The sequence below is a fragment of the Coregonus clupeaformis genome, unplaced genomic scaffold (genome assembly GCF_020615455.1).
Source record: "Coregonus clupeaformis isolate EN_2021a unplaced genomic scaffold, ASM2061545v1 scaf2755, whole genome shotgun sequence".
In the NCBI taxonomy this organism is placed as follows: domain Eukaryota; kingdom Metazoa; phylum Chordata; class Actinopteri; order Salmoniformes; family Salmonidae; genus Coregonus; species Coregonus clupeaformis.
The window spans coordinates 52,763-65,909 of NW_025536209.1; the positions used below are offsets into that span (position 1 = coordinate 52,763).

Consider the following 13,147-nt stretch of genomic DNA (forward strand, 5'->3'; position numbering starts at 1 on the left):
AGGGTAGACCACACTCCTGCAATAAAAACACATCTGAATTAAAACTTTCTAAAAAGGATAAAACAGATTGTGCTCTTAAATCAGTTTTTACGCTCCTAACATTTATAGTGGTGATGTTAAAAGCCATAAAAGAGGTTAGTAAAAACAGTGCTAAATAAGAAAGAAGGCATTAAAACAGTTTAAAAGGGGTTATTTTTTAGAAACTTTTCTCTCTCCCTGCGGGGGTAAGGGGGGTGGCAGGAGAGGAGGTAAAAACAGGGTTTAAAAACGATTCTTGGTTGGGGGAGTTTGATGGGAAGACCCTGGACTCATCCTCCCCCTGGGAGCTCTCCCACTCCAACTTTCCTTTTTTCTCCTCGCCCTGTTCGGGGTCGGAGAGCTCCTCGGCGTTTCTCTTCCTTGGGGGAAGGTGTTCGCCCAGGGTCCCTCCCACCTCTCCCACACTCTCCTCACTTGACAGTGTCGTTTCCGACACTGTCATCATGCTGTCTGACCCACTTGGGGAGCTCTCACTCACCGTCTCTCCAGAGCCGTCTTTCTCGGCCCTTTCTCCTTCAGGGGTCACATCAGTCTGGGGCGGGTGGGTTGGGGTGGGGAGGGTTTTTGCCTCCACTCCCACTTCTCCCACCACCGCACCTTCCGCGCACTCCACCTTGTCTACAACTTCCTCCACTACTGCCACCACTTCCTCAACTACCGTCACCACCTCCTCTACTACCGCCACCACCACCTCCTCCACTACCGCCACCACCTCCTCCACCACCTCCTCCACTATCACCTCCTCCGCTACCTTGGCAACTGCCGCTTCCTTCTTCTGGCGCTCGGAAGCCCGGTCCGCAGCCGCCGCCTCCATCCTGCCAGCCCTGACCTTATTGGCCCAGGAGGAGGGGCAGCTGCGGATGAGGTGGGACCGCTCGCCACAGAGGTTGCACGACCTTCCATTCGTGCACTCCTCGTAGCGGTGGCCCACCTCCCGGCACTTCATGCAGACCACCTTGTCACAGGCGTCTGCTAGGTGGCCATGTTCACCACACTTACGGCACAGCTTGGGCTGGTCCTGGTAGTGAACATGGCCCCTGTTCTCTCCGAGGACTATGGTGGATGGGATGGCTTTCAACCCACCATAGCCCCCGGGATCCTCCCTCTGCTGGACAGTCACTCTCCAGGCCCCTGTCCAGATCCCATCGGGATCCTTCACCTGGGTCAGGGGCCCCCTCACGTTGCAGTACCTGCCCAACCATACTGCAACGTCCTCCGGCTGTACCGTCTCGTTGTACATACGGATAATAACAGTTTTAATGCTATTATCCGTCAGCTTAATCACCTCAAACATTGCTGCGAGGGATCCCTGCTTGTTCTGGGAGTTCTGGAGTTTCCCCCAGAACTCCCTCAGGAAGCTGGCGTCGGCGAAACTGACATCAAAACCCTTCCCATATGGGAGGGTTAGGATGCAGTTTACCTGCGCGGGTATAAAACGGAGTTCCTTTTGGAGGAATTTCCTGGAGAAATCCAATCGGATAACTCCATGGTTTTTCCTCCCTTCTCCTTTAAAAGGAGGCGCACGGCGTGGTGCCTCCGCATGCCAGCCTGTGCTGCTGACATGATGGAGGCCCACTCCCTTTAACCCAACACCAGTGAGAAAATAAACACAATATAATAATAATAGTGGGGGAAGCTGGCAGGCCCAGCTATGCTAGGCTAGCAGGGCTTACCAAAACCCGGGACACAAAACAAACTAACTAGCACAGCACCCAACTAAACTTATCAACAATAGGGAAAGACTGTGGGGGGAAGGGGTTTAAACTAAACACAAAAAGACACGAAAGGAGGATGGGAAAAATAATAAAAAACACACCAAACAAACAAATTTACAGGGGCTAGGAGGCTAGCAGGCCGCACTAGCAAGTCAGACTAAACTGACAAGCTAGCAGGCCGGGTGCTAAAACCTCCCAGTTGACAAAAACAAACAAACAAACAAAAAAAAACAAGCAAACAAGAGGGACACGAGTCTGACTTGCTAACACGAGGGAAGGATGGGAAATATAATACAAAAAACACACCAAACAAACAATGTACAAGGGCTAGGAGGCTAGCAGGCCGTGCTAGCAAGTCAGACTAAACTTACAAGCTAGCAGGCCGGCTGCCAAACCTCCCAGATGACAAAACAAACAAGAGGGAAAAATGGGTATAAAACAAGGGAAATAATATGGATGGGGTGACAGGACACAGAACAAAAAATAAAAAATACTCACAAAACAAGCCAAATTGAGGGGCGAGGAAGGCTAGCAGGCCTCACCAGCAGGCCAGGCTAAGCTAACCAGCTAGCAGGCCGGCCAGCCAACAAAATGGCCCCCCAAGTGAACACAAAAGTCAACAAACAAAAACCAAGACAAGGGAAAGTTCAGGGGATGGAAATACAATTTGAGGGGGTATGGATGGGTTACAGGGGGGGTACAATACGAACAGAAAGGAACAAACAATGCCTGCCAAGCCTAAGGGGCGAGGAGGCTAGCAGGCCAGCCAAGCTAAAAGCTAGACAGGCCGGCTAGCCAGCAAGCCAACCAAGCTAGCAAACACAAACAGAAAACAAAGGGTTAAAACTAAAGGGAAACTAGGGCTACAAGAGGATGGGGAAACAAAGAACAAAAAAATAAGGAAGATAAAAGTAACGAAAGAAATAACAATGAGCAAACACAGAACAAATAATTTAAAAAAAAAAGTTAACACAAAAACACACAACAACAACAACAAGCTAACACAAAGAAAGGCAATTAAGAAATAAGAAAAAACACTTAACTCACCCTACAGGTGCTAGCAGGCCTCACCAGCAAGCCAGGTTAAGCTAACCAGCTAGCAGGCCGGCCAGCCAGCAAAATGGCCCCAAGTGAAAAACAAAAGGCAACAACCAAAAACCAAGACAAGGGAAAGTTCAGGGGATGGAAATACAATCTAAGGGGTATGGATGGGTTACGGGGGGGCAAGATGAACAGAAAGGAACAAACGGTGCCTGCCAAGCCTAAGGGGCAAGGAGGCTAGCAGGCCAGCCAAGCTAAAGCTAAACAGGCCGGCCAGCCAGCAAGCCAACCAAGCTAGCAAACACTAAAACAAACGGAAAACAAGGGGGTAGAACTAAAGGGAAACTAGGGCTACAAAAGGATGGGAAAACACAAAGAACAATAAATAAAGTAACAAAAGAAGCAACAACGAGCAAACACAGAACAATTTTTTTTTTTTTTTTTTTTTAAGTAAACACAAAACACACAACTCCAACAACAAGCTAACACAAAGAAAAGCAAGAGATAAATAAGGAAAACAAATTAACTCACCCAACAGGTCCACCACCATACCACCACCTAACCCGGGACAAAACAATAGTGAAACAGGAAAAATAAACTTTTGACAACAAAAGCACAACAACAAAAGCACAAATTCTCTGCCCTCCGGCCTCCTGACCGCCTCTCTGTATGCCAGCCTGGTGACTGAGTCCCCGAACCCACTCGCCAAGTTTTCGGGGGCTGTGGGGAAAAAGTCACAGACAAACAGACAGACAGACTTAAAAATACACATATTTAACGGTTTAAAATTCCCCACATTTATACGTCCTGAAAAGACTTGGGACATAAGCGGACACCACAGCTACGTAGAAGGAACATTTCACAATAACGTTATCATGACTTATGTAGGGACTAAAATAACTTTGGTGACATCCTGGAACGTAATTTTGTTAGCTGGGAAAGCTCACTCTAGAAACGGATTCCAGTTTCTGCCTGCCAGCTGGAATGGAAATCTTTGCCAGTGTGTGTGCGTGTGGAAACTACCTGCTCCTCCCCCTCTGAAGCATAGGTTACTGTATCCTACTGACAACGTTACAAGCATGATTCAGAAATTAGGGAGATATGTTTAATTTGAGAAGAATGGATGAACTTTTTCAATGCTCGTTAAGGATACTATAGTCACCACGTTTCACATTGGATTTATTAACAACAAATAGTTACGACCTGTTTTTAATTCTAGTGCTGCACTGCACAAACAAGGTTGTTAGCTAGCTAGATAACATCTGCTCTGTTCCAACATTAAACCAACTCTGAAGTTCAAAGACATTCAAAGTACCTCCATAGAAGCCGCTCCTCCGTAGGTATAATTCTGTGGGCCTAATTCAGATAATGCAGGTCATAACACGATGCCCAGCTCTTCAATGCAAGCTTTCTCTATCCTCTAACGAGCTCTCCACACCCGCAAAATGTCGCACCTTACACTGTGATTGGCAGCACAGTGTGCTCTGAATTATTTTCATATACAGATACTCTGTGGTGTGCTAGTGTATTTATTCTCCCACTTGGATGTCACTTCCACAAGCTTTAAATTGAGGGCCAGGTTGTCAGGATGGGTAATGTACAGTACACATTAATTACAAGTACTCCTAAAGATACACTTCATTTTAACTAGCTAAATCCTGTGTAACAACTAGTAATTACATTGTACTTGGCTAACATTACACGTACTATGCTTTGAAATAGTGTCTTATTCTTCATCTGGGATTTGGATTTGTAAAATGTATTATAAAATGTATTTAATATATGTCTGATCAGGCTCAGGTAGCATCAGGTTTGTATTTTCATGCTGATCAAAGCTCTAATCAAATCCAGACATTTATAAGCATTATAATGCTTTTGAATGACACTTCCGGTTTTGGCGGAAAATACCGGGTTACCCGGGAGAAGAGTGATTTATTCTCGGGATGGAACATTTGTAAAACACCGGGGAAATATTAAACCCTGATGCGCATACCAGTTGATTCACAAGACACCAACTAAGTAACTTACATATACGGTATCTTCATTAGGCCTAATGGCATTTCATGTCCATGATAGGAAGTTTGTTGTAGTGACTCAGTAAGGCTAATTGTAAAAGTAATCCTCTAAAGTGCCATGTTTGTACAGTTTATTATGTGGAGGAAACATTTAGGCAGTCAGGACCATACACCAGGACCGCTCCGTAGGCCGCACTGTAGGCCTAGCTCTTACTGCAGTCCAGTGCCATGGACATCTTTGAAGTTTGGCCTCTAGTAATTCAGGAGGGCAACTTTATGAAGGCCTCTTCACCGTGGTCTTATCGTACAAGGCTCTACAGACATGTAAAATAAAAACAGGCTATTTGTATTCATATTATTTGCGTTGATGATGTATGGAAGTCAAGTGGTTCAACATTCAAATGCGACGGTCAGTGGAACACTTGCGCCACCAAGTGGACACTTGATCAGTTCCCTTGTGGCATCAACGCTACCAGAGATATTTGATATAAGATCAAATGTTATGTCAATATTATTATCTCCAAATTGATTCCCCCACCCGTATTTCATATATTATTATTCCGATTTAGCTGTTAATCTGGATTTAATTTATAAACGCTTTCTGTCATTTCCGATTGGAGGGCAGATGACCACGTGACTTACGAACCTACAAATGTGTTACTTTATAACAGTCAAAAGTGGTTATTCCCAACGTTGATAAACGATTAGTTACCGGAGTGTAACTCCAGTTCTATGAGTGGAGCGGAGCCCCATAGGGGAGCTATGCTCCTAGTGGTTTACCCTCTGCCCTAGGGCAGAACAGCCTGAAGCAAATTTATGCACACACCTACAGCCAATAGGAGTACAGGTGTCCCTATATAAGGAACCCCGTTCCATCAATCTGCCTCCCGAGATATTATCTTCAGCGAGACTAGAGAGGTTCGGTAGGGCCTTAAGTCCTATGGGGCTCCGCTCCACTCATAGAACTGGAGTTACACTCCGGTAACTAATCGTTCTATATCGTGGAGCTCCGCCCCATAGGGGAGCTATGCTCCTAGTGGTTTAAGGCGGAGCGAAACGCTCCAAAATGTACTCCCTGCCGAACCTAACATTTCCCATTCAAAAATGAAAAAGGTCAAGCCCAGCAATGGCTGCAACCAATTCCCGCAGTACTGTGACTAAAAAACCCATTAGGGCGTCACAATATACCGCGTCATTGGTTATAGACCCGCCCCATCTAACTCAATGGCAATGCCAATGGCTAGTGGGCAGATCATCAGAATAGACGCCGTGCTAATCTGTACCAGCAGATAGCCGTGCCTCAATATTCTGTGACAACACTGTCGTCCACTAATGTAATGACATCAGTCACTCTACATTAAGTGTCCAACAGACCGCCTTACTCACTCTATGGAACCCATAGATTAGTAGGCAGGAAACAAAATATCAAAGTCATACTATCTGAATCAGATAGGTGACCTCACATTCTGTCAGTTCCATACATGTCTCTATGAACTGACCCTGAGTCAAGAGACATGCTACAGATAGCCTTTCATCCGAGGCGGACCTGATAGAGACCTGTCTATCGTCCTGCTTCTCTTTCCTCTAGCTCAAGATTCTCTTTCAGCTATGCTGAGTGCAATCGAGCTTGAAAGTTGAAAGGCCTATTTTAATATGTTCCTTTTAATAAAAGCGGATTTATGAACATGGTCACAATCCTGCTTTCCTTCTCTGTTTCTTTCTCAAGATCTCCCTTCAGCCATGCTGAGTACAGATCGAGCCAAAGAGTTAGAAGACATATCCAACAGATAGAAACGAATAAAAGGAGACGGTGTCGACCAAGACGCCGCTCTACAAATATCCACTACCTCTGTACCTCTGAAGAGGGCAGTAGAAGCTGCTACTCCACGAGTGGAATGCGCTTTAATACCCTGAGGCGGTTGTTGCCCCGCCGCCTCGTACGCCGTCTCAATGCCTTCACAAAGCCAATGAGACAATCGCTGTTTTGAAAGTGGTCTACCCAATGCAGCCGCACCGTGACACACAAACAGCTGAGGCGATGACCTAATCGCTGCTGTGCGCTCAACGTAACACGCCAAAGCGCGTACTGGGCACAGACAATGAAGCTTTTTCTCACTCCTCTCCCCATGGGGAGGGGGGATAAAAGCCCACAATTCCACGGTCTGTGATCTATATGCACTATTAATAACCTTCGGCACAAATGCCGGGTTGGGACGTAACACCGCTCTGCTCAAATCGCCATTAATGGCAAGGCAGTCGGGTCTCGTCGACAGTGCACTCAAATCACTGACCCGCTTAGCGGTAGTCAAGGCGAGCAACAGCGCCGTCTTGATAGACAGCATTTTGAGGGGTATTTGATTCAATGGCTCGAACGGCGACTTACATAGCGCTTCGAGAACCAAAGTCAAATCCCATCGGGGCAGCGTAGCTCTAGGCATTGGCCTAAGCCGTCGCGTCCCCAATAAGAAACGTTTCACTAATGGATGACTAAACAGGTTTTTCCCGTTAAACCCTTCATGACCAGCTGAAATTGCCGCTGCAAACACTCGGATGGTGGAGGGCGATTTCTGCTTATCAAACATAAACTGCAGGAATGAGAGCACACTCTCTACCTGACAGCTCATGGGGTCTACGTCCTGTGTGTTACACCACTGTGAGAAAACATTCCATCTGCTCGTGTACATCCTGGAAGTGGAACTAGCCCTAGCGCTCTGTATGGTTCTGATCACTGCATCAGATAACCCACTGCGCCTCAACCTGTCCCGTTCAGGAACCAAGCCTTCAGTGGTTGGCCGATTATGGGCCACTGCCCTATCGAGCCTCCCGCCTGGCTCAACGCGTCTCGTCGATGTGGAATTGTCCAAGGTGGCACAATCAACATCTGACTCATCTCTGCAAACCACGGAGCCCCCGGGCGATCGGGCGCTATCAGTATCACTGTTAGCTCCTCTGATCTCACCCTGGCTAGAAGTGGGAGAATGCAAGACAGCGGAGGGAATGCATACAGGAGAACTTTCGGCCACGGGTAGTGCGCGAACGCGTCTCTTCCCAATGGCGGCTCGTCCTGTTGTCTCAGGGAGAACCATAGGGGACACTGCGCGTTCACACGTGACGCGAACAGATCCACCTCGGCTCTCCCGAATTGTTTCCAAATTTGGAGAACAATGTCTGGGTGCAGACACCACTCGTCGTCTCGAGGACCCCCTCTTGACATGAGATCTGCCCCTACGTTCAAGTAGCCCGGAATGTGCGCTGCTCTCAACGAGCGAAGGTGCTTGTGAGCCCACAGCCACAATTCCTCTGCCGCCCTGTGGAGGGCAGGAGACCTGACCCTCCTGGCGATTTATGTGAGCTACTGTGGTCCGGTTGTCTGACCAAACCAACACATCGCGGCCCCGAAGGGTAGACGCGAAGTGGTTCAGAACCAGTCGAACCGTTTCCAACTCCAAGAGGTTTATGTGCCGACCTGATTGAGGCCATGCACCGCCTATCGCTTGAGACTGACATGTCCCTCCCCATCCAGTTAGACAGGCATCTGTATACACTGGAATGTAGGATGACACCTTGCCCATCGGGACTCCGTGCGTGAGAACGCACGGGTTCCTCCAATAGTCCAGGTCTGCTCTTAGCGAGAGAGGAACCACCACCAACCGATGACGTTGACGCACTGGGTCTAGTCTTAGTTGGGCGAACCACCGCTGTGTTCTGCGCATGTGCAGAAGCCCCAGCGGTACCACAGAGTGGGCTGCCGACATGAGACCCAAAAGTGACATGATCGATAGCGCCGTTACTGTGTGATTCGGACGACACTTCCTCAGGGCCAGTACCAATGCTGCCCTTCGAGGGTCCGAAATTCGCGCCCTCATCATTACAGTGTCTAGCTGTAGTCCCAGGTAGACTATCTGATGACTGGGCCAGGGTGCGCTCTTTTTCCAATTCACAGCGAACCCCAGACGCGTGAGATGAATCACCGTCTGTGTCGTGTGCATGAACGCCAGCTCTGCTGACGGGGCGAGAACCAGTAGGTCGTCTAGGTAGGCTAATATCCTTATCCCCTGACGACGCAACGGTTCCAATGCCGCCTCCACACATTTGGAAAAAGTTCGAGGTGCCAGGGCGTACCCAAACGGCATCCTCGTGAACTCGTATGCCACCCCTTGAAAGGCGAACCGCAGAAACTTTCTGTGGCGAGATTGAATCGGCACATGAAAGTACGCGTCCTTTAGGTCTATGCTTGTACAAAAGTCTCCCTTCTGGACACATTCCAGTAGACGTTTTGTCGTCAGCATTCGGAAGGGCCGTTTGGTTATGCTTTCGTTTAGAATGCGTAAATCCAAAATCGGCCTCACTCCCCCGTCTTTTTGGGCACTAGGAAATAAGGCGAATAGAGCCCTTTGTTCCTTTGCTCTCGGGGAACTACTGTGACCGCCTCTTCGCCAAAAGTTCCGTGATCTCTGACATCAGAGCGGCTACTTTGTCCGGCGTTTTCATCACCGTTTCCACCACTCCCCGAAACGGGGGTGGGGTCCGGTGGAATTGGAGGGCATAACCCTTCTCTAACGTCTGTTCTAGCCAACGTGAGAGGGTACAGCTTCGTCGCCACTGCCAGCAATGCCGAGAGAGCGGGCGTGCACGAAGCTGTGGTACATCCAGTAGGAAGGACCTGTATTCCTCTATGGCCCTCGCCGCCGCTATTCCCCAGCACTGGGTTGGTGGAATAGCCCAGGGGGGGCCCCCCTCGAAAGGGAGAGGAAACATCAGCTGGTTCTGTGTGAATCGGAGGCCTTGATACGTTGGTTACGCCTGTAACTCCAGTAATCCGGCCCTCCGTGAACGCAGCACGGTTCTGAACTGCGCTGTCTGAGGCATTAACCTGAGACGGCGCGCTCTCCCCGTATAGCGATTGCATCATCACGTCATTGTCTGACTGAGGCTGCCGCTTGCCATGAGACCCATCCATTACAACACTCATTTGAGTCTGAAAGGTGTAATCTCTGACTGGCACCACACGATGGTGCCATAATACCTCTTTACTGGTCTCATGCGTCTGCTCCACTGCACACTCAGTGAGTGGTGGGCTGCGCTTAGAGCCATGGGCATTGATACGTTCATGATATACCGGAGGCGTCCGTACCTTGGTTACACTTGTAACTCTGGTATTCCCGCTCTCCGTGAACGTCGCACGGGTCTGAACTGCGCCGGCTGAGGCATTAGCCTGCAACAAGGCGTTCTTCCCGGCTAGCGGCTGCGCCTTCATGTCACATTGGGACATAGACAGCTGCCTGCTATGTGAGACCTTTACTACAGAGCTCCTAGGAGTCTGTAGTAAGAGATCTTTATTAGGTGAGCTAAGGCTGCGCCTTGCTACCTCTTCCCTTTTCCTCTCCTGAGCGCGCTCAGCAACGCACTCTAGGTGGGTTGAGCTACACTCAGGATGGTGGGGGGATACCATAGAACGTGAAGTGTTCTGTACTTTATGGAATAAATGTCTTTCATTGACAATGTCAGTGAGACTCCGCTCTTTATTCACATAAAATAAAACGCCCTCCACGCCCTGAACAGTGGGGTGGGGGGGAACAGTAGGCTCTAGAGCGTCGTACGCCGGGCCATCTCCCGTTCTCGCCCCCTCGCCTCGTCACAAGTGCCGTCTCTTCTGGGACGCCTTCTGGTGCTGCCAGGCCGGCTTTGTGATGACCTCTCTGGTCGGCGGAACCGCTGCTGCCACCGTCGCTGCTGGAGGGGCCGAGCCCGCTCTCCTGCCGCCTGTGGTGGGCGCCTGCCGCCTGGCCCGTCGCCTCCCTGCTCTGCTGGGGGCGTTTGAGGTGGCCGGAACTGTCGGGGCTCTGCTGGCCTTCATCGCCAGCGGCAGATGCTTTGCCAGATGCCTCCTCTCTTCGTCCAGCTTGGCGATTCTCTCTGTGGCGTCTTTCACAGCGAGGCCAAATAGGCCCTCGCTGGAGACGGGGGCGTTGAGCAATGACGCTCTGTCAGTCTCCTTCATAGCCGTCATTGACAGCCAGAGGTGCCTTTCCGTGACCACCGAAGTGGCCATGGTCCTGCCCGCACAAATGGCTACCGCCTGTGTCAGGTGTAGGATGGCTCCAGAAATCTTGGAGGCCTCCTCCACCTCCTCGCTGGTCAGCTCAGACCTTCCTGTCGTCAGACGGGATAGGGAGGCCGCGAGGATGGCGATGTTGTTCGCCGCCGATACGCTCTGGGCTCCCAGCGTGAAGGATTTCTCGGCCAAAGTGGCCGTGAACCTATCCTTCTGCGCTGGCAGAGTGGCCTTCTTGGAGGCGGCCCAGGGACTCGAACCCGGCACTAAGTACGCCGTCATGGCGCCTTCGAGCCTGGGGATTCCCCTAGCTGCCCACTCGTATCCGTTCACTCTGGTGAATGGGGTGTACGCCCTGGCCGGCGAACGCGCCGCCAGGGGTGTCCCCCACGAGCCCTCGACATATTTACCGAGGGAGGGCAAGGCTGGGGCCATCGGCTCAGCTGCTCTCCTCGGTTTAGAGTAAGGGCCGCCTTCCATCAGATCCACCTCCATAGGGAGTGGAGCTGGGGGCAGCGCAATCTCCAGTCGATTGGTCGCTCTCTCAATGAGTTCCGGAAAGTCGGAACGCAGAGAGGCTGCTGCGAAGGACAGAGCTTCTGATCTAACAGAGCCCATGTCGTCCGCGCACAAGGATCCCTCAGACCTCGCGCTTCCTGAAAGAAAGGGGGTCTTGAAGGCAGGTGCCAGAGTATGGGATTGTCCCAATGGAACATCCCTCTCGGCGCCCTCCTTGTCATCCTCTGACTCTGCGCTGTCCTCAGAAATCTCCGAAGCGGAGGCTAGTGTGGACAGGGCATCATCAAGAGGGACGTCCTCTCTAAAAAACGCCCGGCGCTGCTTCCTCTCCTTCACAGGAAGGAGGGCGCAGGAGGCGCAATTAGGAGGGTTGTCGAGACCCTCCTTGGCGTGCTGCGGTCCCAAGCACACGAAACATAGGTCGTGGGGGTCCGCGGCGGCCATGGCAGTACATCGACAAAGGGCCCTGAAAAGGGCCTTTGGGGGTGGATATGATGGTGCGCTCATTTTAGGAAGACGTTGATGGCTGGATATCAACGTCGAGTTCTTCCTGAGTCTTCAAAGGCTTCTTCTCTAGTCCAGTCGCTGAAGATAATGGGAGGCAGATTGATGGAACGGGGTTCCTTATATAGGGACACCTGTACTCCTATTGGCTGTAGGTGTGTGCATAAATTTGCTTCAGGCTGTTCTGCCCTAGGGCAGAGGGTAAACCACTAGGAGCATAGCTCCCCTATGGGGCGGAGCTCCACGATATAGAACTCCCAATCTATGCCAAGATTTTTTTAAAGCATTATCTTTAAAGCATTATCACAGTACCATTTACACCCTGTATCCTGTGCATGTGACGAATAAACATTGATTTGATTAGATGATTAACGCACCATTCACATCAGCTATCATAGTCAATATAACAGTGACTGACTTCACCATCACTTTCTAGCCATCATTGACATTGAGATGAAGATGGTCAAACGTGAAAATATAAAATACCTCGCGATCCTAATGGAATATAACAAAGCAATTCTATTGTCTTTGCCCACTTTAAATTTACAATGACAGGGGGTGCACCGTTCCTGGAGGTACTGCAATACCAGGTCGATGCGTGGAGTGGACGGAGCAAGCCCCTATTCCATCTCCCTGTTCCAAAAATCAATTTAATATATGGTCCACAGATAGGGGACGTATCAGATATTAAACTGATAAGAACAGATTTTTTTTTTTTTTTTTTTTTTTTTGGAAAAATAATTTTTATTTTCATTTCACATTCAAATACAAGTACAAATTCAGTGCATAACGTTGTACATAACATGGATTTACAAAAACAGTACCTTAACTGTATAAAAATAGCAAAACTCCTAAAAAAAAGTGCTGTTCTGAGGAACCTGACCAGCTAAAAGGCCTACATTCAAGAGAAGCATGTAAACAATTGCCTCTAACATTCTCCCAAAGCTGATCTTTCAAAGGAATAAAAACTATTATAGAAATAAAAACATACACATATACCAAAGGGAACTCTGAATAAACCTCAGTGTATATCAAATATTTACAAAGGCTTAGACTACATTTCAATTTACATGACAGAATACAGTTACACATAGGCCTATATATAGGCTACAAAAAACGTTTACAAAGAAGGGTATATCCCTTTCCATCTATGTTTAACAGATGTGATGCCCCACTTATCTATTTCGAATTGTATTTTTTTCCAAATTTCTTGTTTTATAAATTTAACCAATCCCGTCGGTGACCACTTGAGGTGTCAT

General features: G+C 49.1%; 1 non-coding gene across 1 annotated transcript; it reads right to left on the reverse strand.

The window, feature by feature from the left end:
- Positions 1–12,441: 12,441 nt before the first annotated feature.
- LOC123489113 lies at positions 12,442–12,630 on the reverse strand. Its single transcript, XR_006660436.1, has one exon. It is a non-coding gene; the product is annotated as a U2 spliceosomal RNA (small nuclear RNA).
- Positions 12,631–13,147: the final 517 nt, after the last annotated feature.